General features: G+C 40.8%; 1 non-coding gene across 1 annotated transcript; it reads left to right on the top strand.

Moving 5' to 3' along the window:
• The first annotated feature begins 2169 nt into the window (after positions 1-2169).
• LOC140846928 (U6 spliceosomal RNA) lies at positions 2170-2279 on the top strand. The gene has a single exon (XR_012126445.1). It is a non-coding gene; the product is annotated as a U6 spliceosomal RNA (small nuclear RNA).
• Positions 2280-24215: the final 21936 nt, after the last annotated feature.

Below are 24215 nucleotides of genomic sequence, written 5' to 3'. Positions count from 1 at the left end.
CTGTGTTTGGAACCCCTCCTTTGAGAGAGTCCAGTCCATTATATACAACCATAGTGCAGGAAATGATAACTTTCCAGAAGCTTCTTCATTGGTATCTATTGCTAAATTCTTTGCACTGAGTGGAGGTTCCTTTCTTCTCATCTGCCTGTAAAGCATTCCACCCTGACAGATGTCCTCTGGTGGCCAGGACCAATAATCAGGTCTTCTGCCTCTCATTTATTTGCACTCTGTCTGCTTTGATGCATACATTTACTTTTTTATTCGTTCATTTTCCTCTAGCTACCATCTCATCTCACAATTAATAATTAATGGCTTCAGATTACTCTCTTCTTTGCCATCATCTTAGGTTGTTTATAATGTTAAATTATAGATGGGATGGATGGATAGATGAGAGAAAGAGAGAGAGAGATGATAGATATAGATCCATAGATAGATCAAAGACTCACTTTTACATACTTATCTAAATAATTTTTGTTAACCTGCTCACCTAATACTCACCAATCCGTGCTCGTATATCTCTACAGCACTCTGAGCAAGAAACTGAACTGATACAATGAATTGGAGTTGCAATTTGTTCATAGACAGGGGCTCCTGCATCCCAAGATCATCCCGTAAATCATCTCTGTGACATGTGTTAAGGTTAAATTTCTTTGCTTAACCTCTGCTCCTCTAATCCACTCTAAGCCACTCTAATGTCACAGATCTCCAAACCAAATACCCTCTAATTGCTCCAGTTAATTGCCCTAATTACCTCTCTTGTCCTGCAGAAGTTTGAATTCACAACTCCTTACACTACAGATTTTACATCTTCAATTTTTCTGAGATCCATTGTCTCTTCTTTTAAAAACTTCTGCCACTGTCTCCTTTTTCCTGTGTCCCTACTGTTTCACAGAATCTTAATTTTGCTTTTGTATCTTTTTTGAGTCTGTCATCTAATAGTATTGAAACAATAACAAAATAACCAGCCAAGTCAGGCAGTTTTAAGAATAATCACATCAACAATATATGGCAACAACAGATAAGAGAGGCAATTGGATTTTTCCCTTTTTAGCCAATTATTTGTAGATGTAAATCCTGAGTCTCTGTTCCCATGTGAAGTCTTTATGTGCATGGAAGTTTCATGGCCATGTCTGTTAAAATGTGTATAGTGCCATAGTTTATTATGATGATCTTGTAACATAGATTGCTAACCTCTTCTCCCAAAAATCTATCTGAGATATTTTAGGTATCACTGCACCACTAGCTCAAGTTGTTCATATAGAATGAAAGTAATCAGAATTGAGAAGAAAACTAGGAAAGGAAATAAGAGCCATTTTCCAAAAGTGCAGGAGCATGAAAACTTGTCTAGGCTAATCATCAGGATTGTAAAATTTTTATTTCTCAGTTAATAAGCACCACCTGTGTTTATAAAAAGCCTCTGATGACTTGTTGTTTTGTCTCCTGCAAGGAATATAAAATGTTCTTAGAAAGGATTCCATAGAGAACACACATATTATTAATATACTCTAAAATCCCTCCAAATGACTGATGCAACCTTCATTATCCTTTCCCTACTCCATATCACATGCTTTCTTCTTTAATTTTTTTATTGAAATGATATAATATAAAAAAATCATTGACTACATATAAATCAATTGTCTGTGACATGTTACAGGGAAAAAGAAAACATCAAGATTGCCAATAACAGGCCCTCAATCTCATAAAACTTGTAATCAACTTCCAAGCCAAAGCGTAAACTGTAATATATTGCTACAAACGTATAACAATAACAAACTATTTGAATTGCACCTTCGCATTCTCTGTCGTTAATAACAAATAAGCATGAAAAGTTTGTGACAGTCATTCATTGTAATGGGTGTCTGCTTGTTTCTCAGAAGTGTCATCTGGCATTATGGAGTGCACCCTTATCCCTGGGAGGGTGTGAGGAGACAGGGTGCTCAAGTTTTGGATACTAACTACAGACAGTGAGAACACCATGGTAGGAAAATTCTAATGGTTCATTGATTTTTTAATCTCAGCTCAAAGATGTTTATCAAGTCTTTCTTTGGCCCTAAGTCAATCTAAAAAAACAAGTCCTCAATTTGATTAATTTTTATTATTCTGACTCTTCCAGACGTCTCTGGCTACATGAAACCACTCCAAAACAGTAGCTTAAAACATTAACAATCACTGCTCCCTTTGGCCCCAGCACATATACTAAAATTGGAACGATACAGAGAAGATTAGCATGGCCCCTGCGCAAGGAAGACACACAAATTCGTGAAGCGTTCCATATTTTTTTTAAAAGTAAAAAAAAAAAAAAAAAAAAGCACTAACAATCACTTGTTTGCTTATAGATCTGGGGCACTACCTGAGCTCAGCTGGGCTTTAAGGTCTTGCGTACAGTTGGCAATCAGTCTGTGGCTGGAACTGAGGTCTGACTGAGTCATCTTGAAAGCTTTTGACTCAGGTTTAGTGCCTGGGCTGAGGAGATTCAAACAGCTGGGTGCTGGAACGGCTGGGGCCCTTGGCATCTCTCTGTCCCTCCCTCTCTCTCTCTCTTTCTCATCTCTCCATAGGGACTCTGCACAAGTTGGCTTCAGGGCAACCAGACTTCTCAGTGGTGACGGAAGGCTCCAAGCAAATGTCCCTCAGAGAGAGCAGGGGGAAGCTGTACCACTTCTTACGACCTCACAAGCCTGCCACGCGCTACTCATCGGGGACCGTCACTCTGGCACAGGTTCCGTTGGAGAGGAGGAAACACGGACTCTGCCTCTTGAAGAGGAGTCACAAGGTTCTGAGAGATTCCCATGGAGGGTGGGGAAATAACGCTGTTTATATCTGTGCAAACTGCAACCTGCCACACAGAACTCGTGGCTCACGTGCACACTCCAATGCACACACACTCACATACAGTAAATAGGATTCCTGAAGGATAATGCAGTGAAATTCCATGAGGCTAGTAGGTGATGTCTCCTAAACTGCACTCCAAAAGCTCTCACAGCAACTCTGTAACGGGATGATTCTGTTCAAGACCATGTTAGACAAATCCAACTGAGTGAATTAGTGGGGACTTTTTTAGTGCCTTTAATAGACTAAGAGGCAGAAAGGACCTCATAAGCTTTGTTTCCCAAAACATGGATCACAGGCCAGCAGCACCATGTCCCTTGGGTGCTGGTTAGAAATGCAGAACAGGCCCCGTGCAGGCCCCCATTTCCACAGGATGCCCAGTTGATCTGAGTGCACAGAAACTTTGAGTATTATCTTAGAGGACTGTGCAGTGTGCAGGGGTTTTCTAAACAATGTTGTTCACAGAGAGCCCTATTTTAACCCTGAACACTTTCTGAAATCACTGGGAATTCAGGGCAAGGATTGCTGTCGTATGTCCGTCGGTAACTGCAGGCTCTCCCACACCCCCCCTGAGGGGAGCAGGCCACGAGGCCCCACTTCCTCAGACTTCTCCCCAAGAGAACTGGTGGCTCTGCAGGGCCCTCTGCCCCCCATCTCAGGCCAGAGAGTGGCGGGAAGAAGGGGCCTTACCTCCGACCCCCTGCACGCTCCTCCTGACCCTCTCGTGTCCCCTTCCCTGCAATTTTACTGGCGCTTGAAAAAGCGGGATTTCTCTTGGCTCCCTTCCTGTCTGGGTTGGAAGGTCCCCGCACATGTCAGCCTAGTTCCGATCTTCGCTTTATTCTCTGCTGCGTCCCCGTGCCCACCGTGGTGCCCTGACGGAGCGGAGTCAATCACAATCCACAAAACTAAAGAATAAGGAGAGCGGATGTTAGCAGATAGGGAGCAGAAAAAGAAACCAGCTTCTGAATTATAGGAACGTGGGTCAGGAGGAGGAGCCACGAATTTGTTCTCTTTTCTACCCAGAGAGACTGAAGCTTCCAGGTGACGAGACCACGTGTTACCCAGAAGGAGCCCCCTTTGGCAGCCTGTCCAGAGAGGACCAGGGGCATGTGTTCAACAACAGCGGTCAAGGTTGTGTAGACTCTGGCAGCCCTTTAAAAATCTCCATACCTTCCTGTTCTTCCTCCTCTCAGCTCACAGCGAGCAAGGATGCTTCCTTGATTGTGAAGGAGAAAGAAGACGAAGAGGAAGGGGGAGGACAGAGAGAGGTCAGGGATTTGAGGAATCTGAGAGCTGATCAAGGAAAATGACACGACCACGGGTTTCATGACACATGGATTTCTAAAGGTGGTGCTTGGATGGGGTCGCATGCTGGGAAGAGCCTCACAGCGTGGGGGTCGCCGCTCGGAAGGGGCTGGGAACAGGGGGTTTCCTGGGAGAACATGGGCCGGCCTGTCTAGGGAAGGACACTCAGCAACTCTGCGGGGACAGGGCTCAGTGGGGCAGAGCGGCTTGAGCATAACCTTTAAGGGCCCTGTCTCATCAGTAGGTCACAACTGTTGGATGAGGCTGAGGTTGCTCTGAGTATGCAAAGCAGGCAGTCTCTAAATGACTAAAATTTGCTGGTTTGGGCTATTTTTTTTATAATTGCTATGTAAAATTTTGAGTTCGGTATTGATGGGTTTTTATGCTAATAGGGAAGAAAAAAGCAATCTATGAGACAAAACAAAGGCTGTCTGCAGCTCTTTCATATGGCCAGGGAAGAGATGTGTCCATGCACAGCGTTTCCACTGCAAAGTAGAGAAAACACGGGACTGGCTGAGGGCTTTTTCTCAGAAGCTAGGATCAGCCAATTACACATCAAGTAACCCATTTTGACCAAAGCTGTATTATCCTGCAGTGGCTGTTCACCTATCCTTGGAGTTGATCAAACCATCAAACACAAATTGATCCCATTTCAAAATTCTCTGGAAATGGTATTAACCTCCCAAATCCCATCCAAATACTTATGCTGGCTGAGAAGGTCTGATTATTCAGCTTTTGCTTCATCCTTGACTATAAAATCTGAAATGTCACCCAGAATCTCTCTTGCTTGTGGGAATAGTATATACATGGAAATGCATGTGGTTTAATCATGGCTAGTGACTGGATTTCAGCTGTGCATTTTTTTTTCAATAAGGAAAGCATTTCAGTGCAGTTTGTGTTTTATTAAAAGAAAAAAAAGGCAGTATCATTAGTCAAGCACTCAGATGCACAACCCTTCTCACAACAGGATCACTCACAAGGAACCATGTAGATTGGAAAATGGGACCCATTTCACGGGTGAAAGGCGCCTTTGTAAAGGCACTGGGTGAACCTCCAACACAGGATTAGATATTATCAAAGCAGATTTCACTCAAGCTAACAGCAATCAGCTCTCAAGTTCAACTGTTCTCTAAATACATTGAACTTTCCATTAAAAAGTAAATTCTGGGTAGCATTTGGGAGTGGGGAGGGGAAGGTATGGAAAATAACCATCTCGGAATGCCCAGGCCTCCTCCCATGGAACAGAAGGAAGGGCCTTTCATGTCAACCTAACCAATGCACTTTGAGAAAGATAAAGCCTTTCATGTTGGAAGAAAAACAAACCAATGTTCATACTCAAGAATACAATAGCTGTTGCCGTTTTCAACCTAGAGGTTTGTTTAAACTGTAGGGACCATTAGGGATCTTCTGCAAGAAGGATGATGTGGATTTGAGGTCTGTGGTTATGATCCAAAATAGCTGTACCACAAGAAATAGCAAGTCCCCTCCTACAGCAAACTCTGCTAAGTGAGGGGAAAACCTGAGGGGATGCACACGAACCTGGCAATTATATAAATGAGTTATTTATGCGAACCTGGGAATTTTAGAAATGAGTTGTTTAGGTAAAAACTGCTCCTAAGGTAAGCTACCAGTTTTCAATGCATGAGGGTTGAATATAGTAACAAACTATTTTACAGATGGTAGGCAATTCAGTCCAAGGTGATCTGTTATGGTCTCTGCTCAGAAATATGTATTTGTCACAAAGAATTTCTCCTGACTTTGAGAATAATTACTTCAACATATTAAGGCACAAACTTGGTTGGTGGGGGTGGACAATGTCAGGGATGTTTTTCCTCTGGGAAAACAAGTCACAGTTTGGAAAGAAAAATGCAGAGTGTTAAGGGGAGTGGTTCAGACAGGACAGCAAGCACCATCAGGCCATTCCAGATGGGATTGGAGGCAACCTCGCTGCCCGGGGCCCAGGACCCTTCCCAGTGTTCCACTGACAGGCAGACCCGGGACCTTTCTTCAAGGTGATAGTTCCCTCAGGTACCAAAGCTTTGGTACACAAATGACTTCGTAGAAGCTTATTTATATCAAAGGTCTGAAATCTTTTCTTACTTACCTCATTAAGTAAATAATTACATCTCTAAAGGCACACGGTATTTCTTTTTTTTTTAAAGGTATTACTGATACACACTCTTATGAAGGTTTCACATGAAAACAATGTGTTTACTACATTTACCCACATTATCAAGTCCCCACCCACACTCCATTGCAGTCACTGTCCGTCAGTGTAGTAAGATGCCACAGATTCTCTATTTAAGGTGCATGGTATTTCTGATTTCATGTTAATACATCCATGGACACAAAAATACTTAACCCATTTAAAAACAACAGCCTCATTTACTATCCATGTGAAACCTTCTCTGAAAAGCAAGGTGAAAGTGGAAGATGTGAGTCAGCCGCAGTCAAGAGTCCCAGCTCCTTCCTGAGTTCCCACCACTCTAATCCTCTCTGGGTGCAAATCTTGTGCAGATGAAAACTGGGCACGCAGGTACATTTCCCATACTTGCCACAGTGTGAAGTCACCCTGATTCCGGCCCTGAGGAGAAGTTCTCTTTCCTTGCAGCAAGATAATGTTTTAAAAAGCTTTTAAACCTCTTACTGAATTTTTAATGGATTAAATTCATCATGTCACCAGCTGCTGTGCAGCTAATAGAGCCATAAAACACTGTATTAAAGGATTACCCATGCAAAATTTCCTCTTGTGCTAATGTGAATTTTAATACTTTTAACATTTAGTTGAGATGGGAATGTCCAAGAACAGCTTGTTCAATAGGTTGTTCTATAAAATTAAGTTCCTCATCTCATCAGAAATGCCAGGACTCCATTAAGTTAAAATTTTACAGAGAGGCTAAGATGACTCACTGTGCAGCATTTGTGAGGAGGAAGACAACATCTGCTTCTACATTAATGCTCTGAAAAAAAAGTAAAAGAAAGAAAGAACAAGTGAAAAGAAGAGAAAGCAAAACAGTCATGAATCCCCTAAGCTCCCAGTGCCTAGCCTGAACGGAGGACAATGCTAACTTCCGATTTGTGGAAGGTCAGTATATACAACCCCAAAATGATAATAATTGAGAACCTAAATTTACGTCCCCTTAAATGTCATTTGTCAGAAGTTCAAAATGTCTTAAAATATATGAAATGGCAATTATGCAAAATCACATATAATAGCATACCAAAAATGTGATTATATATATCTAGATGGCAGAAGAGAACATAGAGGGAAAATGTTACTGATAGAGGATGAAAGATGCATGGGAAAGAACACTAGAAATTACATTGTTCAACTTCCTTATTTAATAGGGTTCAAGGCTGAGACCCCTAGAGTCCCAGCTTATTCAAGGTAGCACGGCTAATCAATGCAGAATGGAGAATAGAACCCAGTTCTCCTGGCACCCAGAGCAAGAGCCACACTCTACCTTACATATCTATAAATATGGACATACCGATTTTGTATGTATAAAACAGCTTACATGTTAAACAACAATAAAGAATAAATAGATAAACCCTAATAAGATCACCTCACCTCCTGTGAAAGCTTTGTAAGTAAGGTAACAAACCTACGTATATTGCATATCATCTCCAAGATATTTCTAAATCAGACTACCTCCCCAATATTTCACTTGAAATGTTGTATCCTTAGTTATGTCTCCTTACTCCCTTTCCATGAATGGCCCTTCAAACTTGATTGTAACTGTTACCTGTGCATTTGAAATGTTACGGCATTTCATTATTTGCTAAAGAAATTGCATCTTAAATGAGGTTGCTATAAACAACACAGACTTTGCTTTAATGTTGTTCCATAATTGGTCTAAATTTAATCATCAACAGAGGCTCCACATTCTCACCACCATTAAAGTGGACATCAGAATGTGTCCTGTGCCTGATTTGAAAATACAACCCAAGGATGGTCGCTTTTAATGCAAATTCTCCAAAGCCAATGTGCTTTACCCAAGCTGAATTTTGTCCACAGCTCCCTATTTTGTGCTCTGTACGTATTACTGTTCTGAGAGCCTGTCATTTCTTATCAGAATGAGAAAGGCTAAAGAGATAATATTTCAATAACATACTGGCCTGATCATAAAATAACTCAATGGAAATGTGTAATTGCCTCAGGCAGCCCGGCAGGGTACTCAGCAGTCAGATGATTTCTATTCTGGGTTTTTTTTTTTTATGGTTACATTTTCTTTTATATCAGACATCCCCTCAAGTCTTAGTTATGCTTTTATTCAAAAGAGAACCAGAGTATGAAGACCTACAAAACTTATTATGATATATTACTATAAAGAAATAAAAGTAGCTGCCGTGGTAGCATATTGATAAGGACAGGCCTGCCACACTGACCTTTTTTCATCTTACCCACCAGGGCTAAGGACAGAGTTTCTCAGTTGCTAGGCAATGGGGGTCACAGTTTTCAGGTCTTAAATGCACAAACCAGTCAAAAAGAAGATGTAATCCTCAGCAAGAAAGCACGTCATCAGGTAGTAAGAATTTCAATAGGTACTGAGGTTTTGTTTTGTTTTTTTGTGAGATTTTTTTTTATCCTGCTGAGGGCTGAAATAGAGAAACTCTAACTTGTCAAAAGATTGTGGGAACAGATTTGTAAGTTCTGGTGATTAGAATCTATTGCTGCAACAGTATGAAGAGAATACAGTCAAGTCAAGCTTCTCTTTGATAAACGTATTAACATAAGGCTGAGGATTATGGCTGAGGATTTTAGCTGCAGGTAGAACAATGATCAAACTCTCACTGGAAACATGCATAAACACAAACATGTCAAAAACACAGAGTGATCTTGAGAGATGAATTTGGGGGCTGATTTGAAGGTGAGGGGTTTTTGTTGTTGTTGCTTCTGTTTACTTTTTAACATTTTTTTCACAAACATTACTGCATCCTGCCATGCTTAATAGTGCTGCGGGCAGCAGGCAGCTCCTAAAGGTCAGCTTGCAAGAAAGCTCATTCCCTACCCATCCTCCTCTGCCAAGTCAACACTTCCTTTAAACTTTAATAAAGGGCATCAGAGAGAATCTATTTCTCAGCCAGAAAGAAACAGTCTATCCTTACGTAATTGCATTTGACCATATATTCCTTTGGTATGTTTTTAACTTTAATTACATCACCCTAATAACATTTCAATATTGGCAACTTTTTAAACAAGAAACTTGGTAGATTTAAGTAAGCATCAAGAATACATAAGAATTTTGAACTCCCCATTTCATAACTTTTTTGAGGATCTTACCCTAGGCAAGAAGCAGCTTTTTTTATTTTACTTTACTTCAATACCCACTCTGTAAGTATAGTGATATCTTATGGAAGAGATACGGTAACCAACTCCTACTACGGTGTTATTTTGCTCAATATGATGTTTTGCGGGAGAGAAGAATAAAAATTGTGTGTGTGTGTGTGTGTGTGTGTGTGTGTGTGTGTGTGTGTGTGTGTTGGGAAAAGAGTCATTAGTTACAAGCTATGGGTGAATAATTTGGAATCCAGAATCTAAAAAAGACATAAGAGTTTGCTGGGATCTGAGCTCCTATAGATCCCACCTGATTTCAACTCTAGCTGCTAGATAGACTTCCTGGCTGATATAAATAGCAATGAGATAGCCAGGAGGCAGGTCATGTGCCTGGAGACAGAGGCTGACAGATAACTCTAATGATTTCTTTGGCCCTTCAGGGTGAAAAACTCGCTTCATATTTTTTTTTGTCTAATATTTGCCATTTTCCTTTCCCTCAAGATAACTGTCATTTTTAGATAAGTCCACTGCCTTTTCCAAGTTGTCAGCATTGAAAGAACATAAAATGAAGTCATTGGAAAAGATGTAGACCCCATTCCACTGCCAGAATGCATACATATGCCAAAGAGAATGGGTTAGATTCTTCTCAGCTGTTGCTAAGTGCCCTCCGCAGAGCTATTTTGCACCAGGTCCTCTCTGATGCACAGATCACGCTTTTTGTTAAATCTTGGTCATGACTTCACAGGTAGCAGAGCAGGTCCAGAACAGCGCCCTGAATCGTAAGGACAATCTCAGTCGGTATGCTCTGAACCAGTGTGCACAGTGGACCCGAGGCCATCCAGGGCTGTTTGCAACAAGGGCAGAGCAGAGGGCAAGAGTTCAGAGATTTTCAGCACAATTGGATGGACTAATTTCATGCCTGATGAATCTAACAAAAAAACAACTTGAATTGATACTTTGTATGTCTTTTTCTAATCAACTTTTAAGAATGTATATTTTGCAAAAGTGTGGCTCCACAATAGACTGGGGAAGAAAAAAAAACATTGATCCTTGAGAAGTATAGGCCTAAGCTGAAGCCATTATACCCAACTTGTAACAGCCCTGGGGAAACTGTGACAGACCAACAGAGCTCTTTGCAGTTGAACAGGCAGGAGCCAAGAGGACCTTTTTTGTCCCAAATATGTTCACTTTTGCATGATGCTTGCAACTTATTCCTTAGAGCTAAGAATTCCTTCTCTGAGTATCTGACAGGCCGATCAATGGAGACACATGGCCTCACATGAATTCACTGTTAGACTGATGTCCTCTAAGAGCAAAAGGCATATATTGAGCATCATTGCATGAGGAAAGAGTTAAAGATAAAAAAATTGAGTTGAGAGTTGGGGCTTAGTAGAGAATCCAAGAATCTTGGTTCTGAAAGGGCTCTTGATGGATCTGTGCTCCTGCACTGCTTTGACCTCCAATCTCTGCTGCTCACCAGGAGGTGCATCTCACCATGGGCCCCTGCCCCCAACAGGTCAGATGATCCTGACCTTCTCTAAACTCTTATTCTGATCCAGCTGATGAGAAAGTCCCCCAGAGCATGGTTGAGTTTGCCCCATGGGACTCTTTGTTCTCAGACCCATTCTCCACTCTCCACAGCTCTGCTTTCTATCCCAGGGATGGTGGTTTCCAGACCACCTTGTTGTGGCTTCTCCTTAGGTTTATTCAATGCAAGGTGCTGGTAGAAGCCCAGGGTGCACTTCTAATGCTTCCTCCAGGATGGACACATCTCATTTTGTATAGCTACCCAGGAACCACTGTGAGCACCTCCAGGGCACAGTTCACTATTATCTAGCCAGAACGGCCTGGAGACCCTCCATGGTCAGCATTCCTCAACGCCCTCCAAGCACCAGAGAAAGAGACAGGTGTGCAGCCTGAAAAGGGAGCTGATGACATCTCTGAACAGCTGCATCAACACTGGAAGATGTCCGAAACATGCACCAGCCTGTTGTAGACTTAGCAGGAGGAGAAGGTCCCACCAAGACCCAGGAGCAGCCTAAGAACGCAGAACAGGGCCCGTGAGGAGACACCCAAAGAGACCAAAAAAGAACCCGTGGCCTCTGGAGAGCCACAGCTGAAGGTCCTGCCATCAATAAAAGCAAATGTTGAAAAAGAAAGTCCTAAAAGGATTAAACAAGTACTTTCTTCTTAAATTTGACTTTTTTAAAAATTAGTCCTACAAAGGGGCACTTCCTCCAACCTTTACTAGAAGCCACATCTAACGTCTGGACTGCCGCGGTAGCCTCGCTCAGGGTCTCTCCGTATCTTCTTCTGCTGTATTTGTCTTCAGCCCCTTCCCCTCAGTGGAGCAAAAGTGAACTTTCAACATGTTACCCAAGGGGGAAACCAAGGATTCCCTCCTTCTTGCTCTGCTTTGACAGGCATCTCCAGTAGCAGCTGCATCTGTTCTGGATTCCCACTCCTACCAAGAGGTCCCCACCATAGTTCTAGAGCTCCCCAAAAGACCAGCTTCTGGAGCCTGGTAACAGCCTCTTTCCCCAAGTCCCTGAAGCCCTTCCTTGTACTGCTCAACTCTGAGTAACTCCAGTCCTGTCTTCTTGCTCCTCTGTCGCCTGTGCAACAAATCCCCTATATTAAATTCCCTCTATTTGATATGCCCAAAGGATAGTTTTTGCCTTGAATTGATACATGTGGTTGATATTCTTACAGGTAGGTCTGTATGGGCAACTATGTAGCTAATATTCAAGCACAGATTGAGTGGGAAGAATTCTGACGGAGAATATAGTACACACAATGCACACATGGTAACTATGACTACAAACTCTTCCCTGGATGAGAAGCTCCTTGGGGATCAAGATCCAGTCTTGTTCATCTTTGCAGCCCCAGGACCTAACACAGTGCCAGCATGTGATTGGTAATATAATGAGTATTATTTGAATGTTTTTAAATAAAAGGTAAGGAATATTTTACTGAACTATTTCTAAATGCAGGAAGAATTAACATGTTCATTTTACACAATGCCAAAGTTAGGTTAGAGGCTTTCATTTAATGTTTTAAGCCTCGGGAATCCCTGGTCACACTGTTTTATTGACCAATAATTGGCCCATCCTTTCAGTGATGCAATGAGCCCAAAGGAACTTAATTTTTCAATTAAAAATAAGTAATCAGATTTACCTTCAAAAAGCAAAAGAAATTGTTTCAGGAGAATTCCTTTCTGAAACCCAAATTTAGCTAGATAAATTCTACCTGGGCAAAGTGTACTTACTTGTAAGAGGTAAATTATCACATCATAAAACTGTCTGGTGGGATTCTAGCTGTTTGAGGTATTACATACCTACATGGCCTTCAAAGTAAACTACGTTTGACATTTACTTCTCAGAAGAAAGGCAAGAGATAACTTAGGCAGGGCTGGCCCGAGGCAAACAGCGAGATGGCTCCTGGGCCACCTGCTTCCCTTCCCAAGTCCACAGCCCCTCTCACCTCTCCCAGCATTCTCTGCTGCTGTGTGCCACCTCCCAGAAGGAGAGCATGCACTTATAGTCTTCAGTTACACTAAGCCACCAAAGATCAGTAAATAGCTGAGAAATCTGTCCCTCTGTGGAATATGTACATTGTTATAGTAATCAATTCGACTGGTGTTTCTCAAATTTTAGCATACATTATAGAATCACCTATCAAGACAGATTTCCAGGTGCCACTCGAGATTCTTATGAGAGAGTTCTGGGTGGAGCCCTGGAAGAGACATCTTTTAACAAGTTTCCAGGTGATGCTGAAGCTGCTCGTCTTTGAAACACACTTTGCATGACGAGGAGTTAGGAGATGTTGACAGAACTCTGGCCAAAGGTGTTGATCAGGGCCTGGAAGGCGGGGTTACCTCTGGAAAGCAGATCACTCATCATGCAAGCATTCAATTGGACAGACACTGAAGCACTAGAGTCTAGGGCAACATAAAGAATAGAGGCAGCAAAGCATGATGGGGAAAGGTGGATTCACAGACCTGAGTTCAAATTTCAGTTTTGCCACTTCCTGGCTGGGTGATTTTTAACAGGTTACCCAGTCGCTTGGATAACTTCTTCATCTACAAGATGAACAAAACAAAGCTAGTCTCCCAGAGTTTTTATAAAGAGATAATGCCTATAAGGAAGTTGGTTCTGTGGTCAGCACAAAGTAGGCTATAAATGGCGGCAAGATATGCTACAGCCTCTGCTGTCTAACTCCACACAGTCCAAAGGTAAAGGCTGACATTTACAAAATACATTTCAGGTGAGACAGTCACTATATAAAGAGCTCTGCCTAGTGTTCTGGGCGGAGGCAGAGACAAAGGAGGATCACAGACCTGCAGACGCTGGACGTGGATGTGATTCTAGTGCTTGACCCATCGCTGGGAGAACAAAGCCAGGTAGTAAGCCCTTTTACCCCAAGAACATTCCATTGCCATTCCTTGGTCTCACTGAATCCATCATGAACCTGCCAGAGCTGAAACCCATTGGCAAGACAGTACCTACTCTGATACTTGACAGAACAAAATGTCCTGAGGTCGGAGGTTCAGAGTAATTTGGGGGCCAATGAAATTTGATCTTTCCTCACTGTCATCCCACCGGCTCCTCACCTCCTGTAGCTTCATCTTACTCCAGTTAAAGGCAGGAAGATGCAGACAAGGGCAAAATAGAAAGCGGACTGACCTGCTCTCTCCAGGAGCCCTACCACAGCCTTCCTCTTGTCTCACTGGCCAGGGCCACTGCTTGGAAATTGGAGCACAAGATCATTGTAACTGCTTTCGACCAATCATGATACAACCCTAGGAATTAGACACATGGCAGGCTGAAAAATTTCAGGATTCCACTAGCAAGAAGAAGGGGAAATTGCTATTAGGTAGATACCTAACAGGGGATGTCCATACTCTTCATTTTAGGGTAATTAAAACTTCTTTATAAAATCATTCATGAAACAGAACAAATTGACTCACTCAGGGTAAGCAGAACTTCTAGATATCTTTATAAGGGTTAGGGTGTATTGGGTTTGTGAATGATTCAAGATGTGATTCTTCTGGTTATTGGGTCAGCTTTATCTCAGTCACATGAGCAGCCTCCCGGGAGCCGCACCACAGGGACCCAAGGACGGACCTCTTCGCTGAGCACATGTGCAGGGTCTTGCAGTGAGTGTACTCTTGCAAGCTCACTTGCAGAGTACTTGGTACTCTGCCAAGCTCACTACCAAAGCAAAGGGCTCTCACCTTTCATCAGGATTATTTTCTCTCTTTTCTCTCAGTTCTTGGCCCTCACACTGCCTCCATCCCAACTTTCCAGAGTCCCAGATGAAATGCCCACTGGTTCTCAAAAAGGAAAGTCTAGAACCATTCTTGAAAAACAATGATCTGGTGTCTTTTCTTAAGAATCACTGGAAACCTTATCAACTCCTGGGTTTTTATGAACTGATAGGTAAAATTATTTCCATGTTTTACAAGCAATGTGCAGGGAAGATGCAAAAACTCCTAGGTCAACTTCAGTGCACTCCCTTTTATAAATGACCTAAAAATAAATTCAGGATGTCTTCACCATTAAGGCTTATGTAATAGTCAAAGAATAGAGGCTCCAACTTCAATACCTCAACCAGTAGTACCATCACTCAGAGCAACAGGAGTCTGAAAAAAACTTCACAGTATATTAAGTACAATTAGCAGAGCAAACATCAACACTACCAGCCCAGGAAAGACTTAATCATTCGGCCTTCATGCTTCAGCAACCATTAAGACTCAAACCATTTCTCAAATCAGTGATCTTTTTAAGTGATCATTATCATGAATGCCCTCCTAAATTAGAGACTCCTCGTTCAGGGGTGCCATAATGTCATTAAACTTCAGTCTTTGCTAAGAAGTGGACGTAATAAAGCTTCCCAGGAAATGACAGCTTATATTTTTGATCCAAGCCGTAACAACAGCCAAGTGCTTTGATAAGCCAGGCTTTATTCAATGCTCTGTTAAGAAGCATTTTGCTAGAATGACAGACATTTAGAGCTGGAAGGAACCTTTGCAAGCATATAGTTCTGCTCCCTCATTTAACAAATAAGACTGAGGCCCAGATATGTCAAATGATTAGCTCAATGTCTTACAGCCAGTTAGTGGCAGAGCCAGTGTAACAGGTGTAAATACAGTCAGAAATAAACCTCATTGAGTGAGAAGCCTGAAGTGTTTGCACTCCTCTGTTCTGGCCTCCTAGTAGGCGCCACGGAGAATCTGCTCAGTGCAAGCAGATGAACATGATTCTGATATAGACACTTGAGAAAGGCCCGTCAGATTTAGCAAACCAAAATAGAGGGCACCCAGTCAAACTTGCCTTTCAAAGAAGGATGAATAACTTCTTAGTATCAGTGTGTCTCATGTGATATTTCGGACATACTGTTACTAAAGAGAATATTTGTTTTTATCTGAAACTGAAATTTAACTGAGCATCCTGTCTATTGTCAGACAATATTCACTCAAGCCCCCATGCAGATGACAAGAAGAAGCAATGAGAATTTTAAAGCCTACAGCATTGTGTTAGGATGCATTAGGGCTGCCCTAACACGGCACCACAGACTGGGTGGCTCACCAACAATTGTGTATTGACCCCCAGTCCTAGTGACTGGAAGGCTGAGATCAAGGTGTCAGCCCACTGGTTCTTTTTGAGGCTGCGAGGAGAATCAGTTCCAGTGATCTCCGCTGGCTTTGGGGGGTTGCTAGCAGTCTTTAACATTCCTTGGCTTGTCGATACAGCATCCCAACCTATGCCTTCATGCGCACAGGCTGCTTCCCCTCTGTACATGTCTGTGTCCAAGTTTTCCCTTGTATTAGGACACCACTCATCAGGGTCCACCCTAATGAGCTCATTTTCACTTCGGCTATATCTGCAATGACCCTATCTTCACATAAGGTCCCATTCTAAAGTACTGAGGGTAAAGATTTCAGCATATGAATTTGGAGGACACTAGCCAACCCACACAAATACTAATGAGAACTACATATGGCTTGTACAGTGGTCAATAAACAGTACACTCGATGGTTCTGACAGCAATCACTGCTTCCTCCCCACTCAGCACAGGTGGTGACTCTTTATCTGTTTGGATGAGAAATATTTCAAAGCTAACCTGGACCCTCATTGATCTCATTGTTTTTTTGTCAACATGCCCTTCCTGCTACTTTATTAGCAAACGCAAAAATGGTCTTAGACTGCTTTTCAACCCTGTCCTTGGGATCAAGACTTGATTTCTGTGGCAGAGTTTGATTCTCTCAAAGGCTGGCTGCTTGCTTTACTTACTAGGAACAATGCCCCAGTGGGACTGCCACCCTCCACCCTCTCCCATCCGAGCCCTCGCCCTGTATCTCCGTGCTCCTGGGGGGCCTCCCTCCCTTGGGTGCCACCAGCTTGAGGAGGAGTGTTGGGAATGTGAGGGGCATGTAAAAACTCTTCAGGCAAGAAGATTCACTTCTTGCCTGAAATTCGAACTGAAAGTGGACCACAGAATCCGGTAGTTGTAATTACTATTTAATTATGTTATGCCCCAAATTACTTTATGCTCCATATCAGGCCTAGGTCAAATGAAATCAAATGATTTGCTCAATGTCTTACAGACAGTCAGTTGCAGAACTAGCTTAATACATAAGATACCCAATCAGAAGGAAACCTCTTTGAGACCAGAGTCCCAAAGCATTTTTGCTGGCAGAGTGAGACCCCAATCTAAATGTTCTTTCCTCTCCACCATGCTGCCTCCTACTATTTCCTAAAAAGTCAACAAAAAGTGCACAATGTACTTGACAATAACCTAATGAAGATGGTTTCTCTGATCAATAACAACTTTGGACAGTAACTTCTTGTCCTTGATTGAGTTGTAATATTTACTTGAAAGACTGCACCCAAAACTGTGGGTGCCACTTACTAGCAATGTTTAATCATGTGGCTTTGTACAAAAAGAGATGGAAGGAAGAACTTATTATAATATAATATGACATTATGCCCTTGATATGACATTTAACTAATGCCATTATGTGGGACATGGAGACATATTAACAAGATATTATCTCTCTCTCTGACTGAAGATGACAAAGCGATCTCAGAATAAAGAACATCAAATTTTCAAACCCAGAAATGAATCATATTTTCTATTATATGTTCCTGCATAAAAGAGAATCATTACTCACAATTAATATTTTTAAACTATCAGATTAATTCATTTTGTTCTTTTTCTAACAGTGTCTTTTGCCTCATTTTCTACTTAAATAGCATGTAAACATATGCTATAATTTCTGGGATTAGTAGTTAAATATTCTTTTCATTTAAAAGCCTTCAGAACCTCAAACATTACAAGCAGTAGGACAGGTTTAATAACAGTGTCACTGTTTTTAACCAAAAGTCTGAGCAAAAGCTATAGCAAAAAAAAAGATACACTTTAACATCCAAACACGTCTGAAAGTTTCCAAAAGAATAAAATTAAGATTTGACTGGTAGTAGGAAAATACGTGATTTCAAGGTCAGTTTCAACCCCATGTCTAAAATTCTGCTGGCTCTGATCCTAAAACACCAAAAGCTTCCCCCAGGTCTGTGACAGTAAGTATATTACTATTTCTGGAATTTTTTACAAGGCACAATAGAAAGTACAATGAAAATCTTAAAATCCTATACCTAATCAAGGACAATACACAACAGATTCATTGGGTTAGAGTATATAATGGATCCGCCATGTAACGATAGTGCAGAATACAAAAACTTACCCACACTTGAGAGGGTAAGGTTGACCATGGAGAGCAATAGTTTGTGGGTATTGGTAGCATCTACTATAGCTAAAACACATACTGAAGAGGTTGAGCATTTGATTCAACATCAAGCAACAGAAATCAGAATTTCTTTGAAAAGTGAACCGGTACTCCTCAGGGATGAAGTAACTTTTATTATCTTAATGTATAATTCCTCAAGATTATGTAGCTTTATTATTTTATATAGTCCTTAGTAGTCCTTACTAATTTTATTAAATATCATTTATTGATATAACTCAAGTGGCAAATGACCATAGACATGTGATTCATCAGACAGAATACTTATTTTAATTTTAAAAATTACTTTTGGTCTTCACACAGAATAATAGTGCCTGGTGAGCATTCTTTAGAATAAGAAAAATAAATATGTCCGAGGAGAAAAGACTTCGTAGTTAAGAAAATGTTGGTATGCTCTCAATTCAGTGAAAACAGGATTCTGGTAGTCTAGCGTGCCAATCCATATTCAACCACCAGGTGGCACACTAGTGCCTTTTTTTTTCTCCCCCACCATTCCACTGCAGAAAAATAAAATACCATTGGAAGATGTTGGGTTTACTTTAACGTTTGTTTTTATGTTGAATACGCACCAAAACCAATAATAGAAATACTAATCTACACGTGGTTCTATTTCAACGTTAGGATTTTTATTAGTATCGGTGGAAATTACTTGGCTTTGCTTTTTCATTAAACTTTGAGCCAACAAGATATAAACACGACAATGAGCAAAAATATCAATAAAAATAAACTCACTGATTATCCTTTATATGGAAACAGAAACAACTGGAGAAATAATTTGACCTTTCAGCGTACTCAAGCGAGAATTACTGGAGAATTTAATATTCTACACTTGCATTTCACATTTGCAAAATATATTACTAAAACTTCATAAGTAATTATTCACAAAAGTGAATATGTCTAAATAAAAGAAACATCATATGCAATCTAGTTAGAATTATGAACATTGTAAAGATTTTGGTAGATTTTTCCAACATTTATTAAATCACTTCATTGCCAAAATAATCAAAATCACCACGATTTCTTAAATATTTTAATAGAATTCCTCATTTATGCTGATTCAGATTCAAGGAGAGAGACTTGTCATAATACCTTAGAAATAGTCTTTACTGCTTCAAAGTAAAGATGTCTTTAACTTCAGTTTACTGGAAATGTACCCTTTTCATTTACTGGGGTGTGTCAAACTCACTTTGGACTTACCCCCAATTGATGAACCAGCAAGCAGTAAGTTAAATAGCTCTTTACACAGAACTTACCCCGTCAATTGATCTAATGGGCTGCGCAAATGGGAATTTTGCTTCCCTCAGTTCGAAAACAATCACAAAACAGAACGAGGGCAATTCTGGTCCGGTTTTGCCACTAGCTAGTTGTGCCGCCTTGAGCAAATTGTTTAAATTCTTCATACCTTCTTTTTCCTCAAATGAAAAATTAAGTAGAATATCTCTACAGCTCCCTTTCACTTATAAAACTATGATTTTTATCTATATTTGAACCTAATGCCATGAAGCATAAGAAGGCATTTCAAGATAACTGAGAAGAATAGGAAAAGCTAGGAAATGCATGGTGTGAGGACCAGCGTAATGGGGATCAGAGTGTACGGACCGCCCCCGTCTTCTCCATCTTCTCTGAGGACCGGAACCAAAAGCTCTAAAGCACAAAGAAAGCAGAAAACCTTTGGTTTGGAATTTGTTTCCTTACTCCAGTCTGACTTATATTCAGCCACCTCTGAATGGACTCATTGAGCTCTTCCTCCAGCTAGCTTGCACAGAATCTTGAATAGCGGTCTGCTTCACAGATCCCGATTCCTGGAACCACAGACTAAGCAATAAGAATGACAGCCAGGGCTTTAGAAATAAGTATGTGCTCATTTCAGATGACCCTCTAAGCACTAAACCCCTTTTTATAATGTGTTCCTGAATGACTTCCTTAACTTAGAGCTGCATTTATCTTTATAATGAATTTACGAAAGGAAAAATCTCTGAATTCCTCAAATTTGAGAATGATTCTATAGCATACACATGCTATATGCAAAATCTATACTGAGCAAACAACAGATCCATATTTTTTACTTACAGACACATTTCTATCTCTTCCAAACATGCTAATTACCACTTGAGTTTACAAATGTGTCTGAGAAACACACATGTCTGAGAAATATGTCTGAGTTAACCAAAAGAGGGCATGTTTCTTTTTTTAGTGTAAAAGGGCTTCCTTCCCTCATTATTGTGCACTTCTGATGGTATTTTTAAAAGGACTTTCATGAGGGATGGGTCCTTAATTAAGACTTTAAAATGAGGGCAATAAATATATTTTATTGGTTATAATACCTTTTTCTTTATTAGAAGGATAACAGACTGCTGGTTAACTGATCATGAAATATTAATTAAAAAGAAAAATATAAGATGGAAGCAATCTCAGTGGGTGCTAACTCATTTTTGCACCAGGAAATTTTCTGCATAAAATTAAAGGCATGTGACCCAACCATGTCACTCATAGGGAAGTACCAACTAGCTTAGGATGGCTCTTGCATGGCTGCTCACCTAGTGACAGGGAGCTCCAGAGCAGCTCTACAGTAACATTTGGGGACTACAGAAAATCTCTGTTGGACATTAGCAGTCAGAAAACATGCTCAAGACAAAGCCTTCATGGCAGAGCCCTCACAAGGGTGTGTGTGAGCACAACAGCCCTGCACAAACACTTCCACGCCCACCACACAGTGTGAGACAACAACGGACTGTTTCACTCCAGACACTACCCTTGACAACTAGAAGCTTCCATAATTCCAGCTGAACCCCGTTCCTCCCAGATTCTACACACTCCCATCCACCTCAGCCTGCTCCCCTCAACCTGGCTAAGAGGATGATTTAAAAGTTAAAGAGAAAAAGCAGATGTTTTAGGATGAACATAAACCATTTAGGGGAAGTCATCCTCAATAGTTCCTGTGATATTTTAAAAATGGAATTAAGATAAGCTTCTTGGGCAACTCTGATATATGGGCTCCTTTTGCTAGAACTTCTGGGGAATAGCGATTTCCTGTCAACTGGAGGGAACCATGGAGGTGTATGTGCTGGTAGGCATCCAACAAGGGAGGGTTTACTTGGGGCCTCGGATGGAATCTCCATGGCAACAGAAATCTCCAACCAGTGGTTTTCAAACTTTGCTGTAAGAGTCACCCAGGGCTGTCTTGCTAGGGGGCAGCTTCTGACCCAGCAGGTTTAGAGAACGGGGCAGAGATCCTCAAACCCCCCTGGGAGTAGTGAGGACTCTCTCCTCTACTGAAGCTTGGAGCCAGGTAGCCTTTGTCCAGGAAAGGGAATGAAGAGCAGAGTTTGAATGAAGCCTATAGAATATTTTTCATAATGCAAACAGGTGATTTCCTATAGTTAGGAGATTCTTGGTAACTTTTCAAAATCTCTGTCATTACAAATATCATTTGTATAATAGTAAGAGAAAACCTTTTAAAAAATTTTAAACAACTTTCAAAATAATTGACAATCTCAAAGCACTGTTTCCCTTTCCTTTCCAGAACGTTCAATATTTATTCACAGGCTTCTGTACTTCCAACCTCAAACAGAGCTGGGCAGGTTATTTTCCCCTTGATTAATAATTTATCTTATTTTTTAAATTATAACACAGTAAAACTTACTCTTTTCATTTGATGTACAGGTCAATGAGCTTTTACACATGTACAGATTCATGTAAACTCCACCACAATCAGGACATAAGACAGTTCTGTTACCCTTCTCCTCCCCCAGAAAAAGACTTATAGGACTTTGGTTCCCAAATTTCCACAGTTTTCTTTTTTTTCCCCCTTTCTCTACTTCCTGTCTTCACTTCCAGATTTAAGAATTTGTCTTTTAATAAAATGAAAATGAAATTAAGTACTCTTTTGAGACATTTTCCAGAAAATTCACACTCTCCTTGAAGTAACAGATGACACCAGAGAGTTGAAATTTAGAGATTGAGAACCACTGCGATAAAACAAGGGAGATCATTGAATCCAGGCTGGAAGCAGACACCTCCTCCTGGGCTGAGTGCCCAGCCACCGGCAGCTATTGGTCTTTCCCTCTCCAGGGGCCGCCCAGGGACCCCCCTGAGGATGGGAGATTCTCTACAGGGTTATTTTCATTGTGTTGTCAGAGCCAAACCAGAAGATAGTGTAAAGAACCCCACTTCGTGTGGACTGCCTCTGAGAGCCCCCATATAGGCCACTGCAGAAGGCAGAAAAGTATTAGGTAATTTATTCTGCTTCAGCTTGTAAGGCAACAGAAATTGTTGAATCTGCACCCCAAAAAACTTTCAAATCACAGAAAGGTCTCAGATTCTTCAATGATTCACATTAACAACTACAGGTAAAAGAATAAACCTTCAAGAAATTACAGGAATGGTGTAATTTGGGAGCTGTTTCCAGCCCTTATATACTTTTAACTCTGTTCAGGCCACAAAACTGAAGGTCTTGTAATATTGCCTTTGATTTACGGAAGGAAAAAAAAAAGATGACATTACTGAAAAGACCCATTACTCTTGTGCCTTCTCATGTAGTTCAATGTTAAGTACTGTACAAAAGTGAATCCTTGGTGAAATGCAATTCTGTAATTCAATCGAGAGATCTTGCTAATGTCCCAGTCTGCAAGAACATAGCTTAAGGGTTTTAGGTTTAGCAGGAAACCTTGCAAACCAGAGACAGAATTACAGCCTGCCTCTTCTATCAGGGATGGGGGAGAGAGGGTTGTTGGCAATAGAGTATTAAACAATTATTAAGATTTTTAAAAGGAAGTGCAAAAATTACAAGGTTAAATTTGTCTCAGTCAGAGATTAGGGATTGGAAGGTAAAGGATGAAGAGAAGACAAGACACCGGATGGGCAAAATAGTAATTGTTGAAGTGGGATGATTAGTAAAGTGGGTGGGGTGAACTGTTCTATTTTTCTGTATCTTTGAAAATATCCACAATAAAAAGTTTTTAAAAAAGAAACAAGATGCCTTCAAAAGTACTATGATGAGAAAATAAGGCCTCTTGGAACTCATGGAACATGTAGATGTTTCTCATTTTATGTATTTAATATAAATATAAATATAAATACATATTATGTGATCATTTCTGTAAGATTATACATCAGCTTGGGTGTAAATGACTATAAACAATGCAAATGCAGCAATAAGATACCTTCTCTGTGCATTAAGGGAGCTCTTCTATATAGCAAAGTCTGTGGAGTGGTATCATTTGTTTATTATTCATACATGCATGCACACACCATAATATTATATATATAGTCAGACTTCCAAATGGAAACTTAGGACAGTGGGAATGCTGATTTTTTGCGTCACAAAAGGGTCACTGCTGTATTTCTTTAAACATCAGTGCATATCAGGAACATGGCTCAAGAATTTCTATTTATGTAATAAACTGTCTCTAAGCTCTAGCTACAATTATAATCACTTGGGGAGCAATTGAAAAATACTTATTACCTGGCCTGAATCCAGCTAATCAAGTTCGCCAGATTTTTAAATGCATCCTGAGTAGAGGGCTACTAGCCTACTGTTCTCAGGAATACAACTAAGGCATACAGTGAGAAAACTTGTCTTCAAAACTGCAAGGATAATCCATCAAGATTACTCTATTGTTTGGATAACCTCAAACATCCATACTAAGCAGGGAAGTGTCTTCTGTGGAGACATTAAATTATAATGAAGGTCATGGTAGACTCAGCATTAAACAGAAGAAGATGAAGCAATGTCCTGAGTGTGGTGGTCAGCCAGTGGTGGCTCCGTGATGGACTGGGGACCTGCCAGTGACACATGCAGCATGAAGGAAATAAAGACATAGTGAAAAGGTCTAGGACCCTAATAAACATAGGAAAATTCACCCAGTGCCTAACTGAGCAAATTATGCATTTTCCACCACATCCTCTCAATCACATTATATGTTACCAACAATTCCCAGATACTTTACCCAGAGCTTCTCTAACCTTCTTCCAAGGAATCTCATGACCTGTAGA

Source organism: Manis javanica, chromosome 16, assembly GCF_040802235.1.
Source record: "Manis javanica isolate MJ-LG chromosome 16, MJ_LKY, whole genome shotgun sequence".
In the NCBI taxonomy this organism is placed as follows: Eukaryota; Metazoa; Chordata; class Mammalia; order Pholidota; family Manidae; genus Manis; species Manis javanica.
The sequence above is the reverse complement of the archived record's forward strand: the minus strand, read 5'-3'. Positions and strand labels throughout refer to the sequence as shown.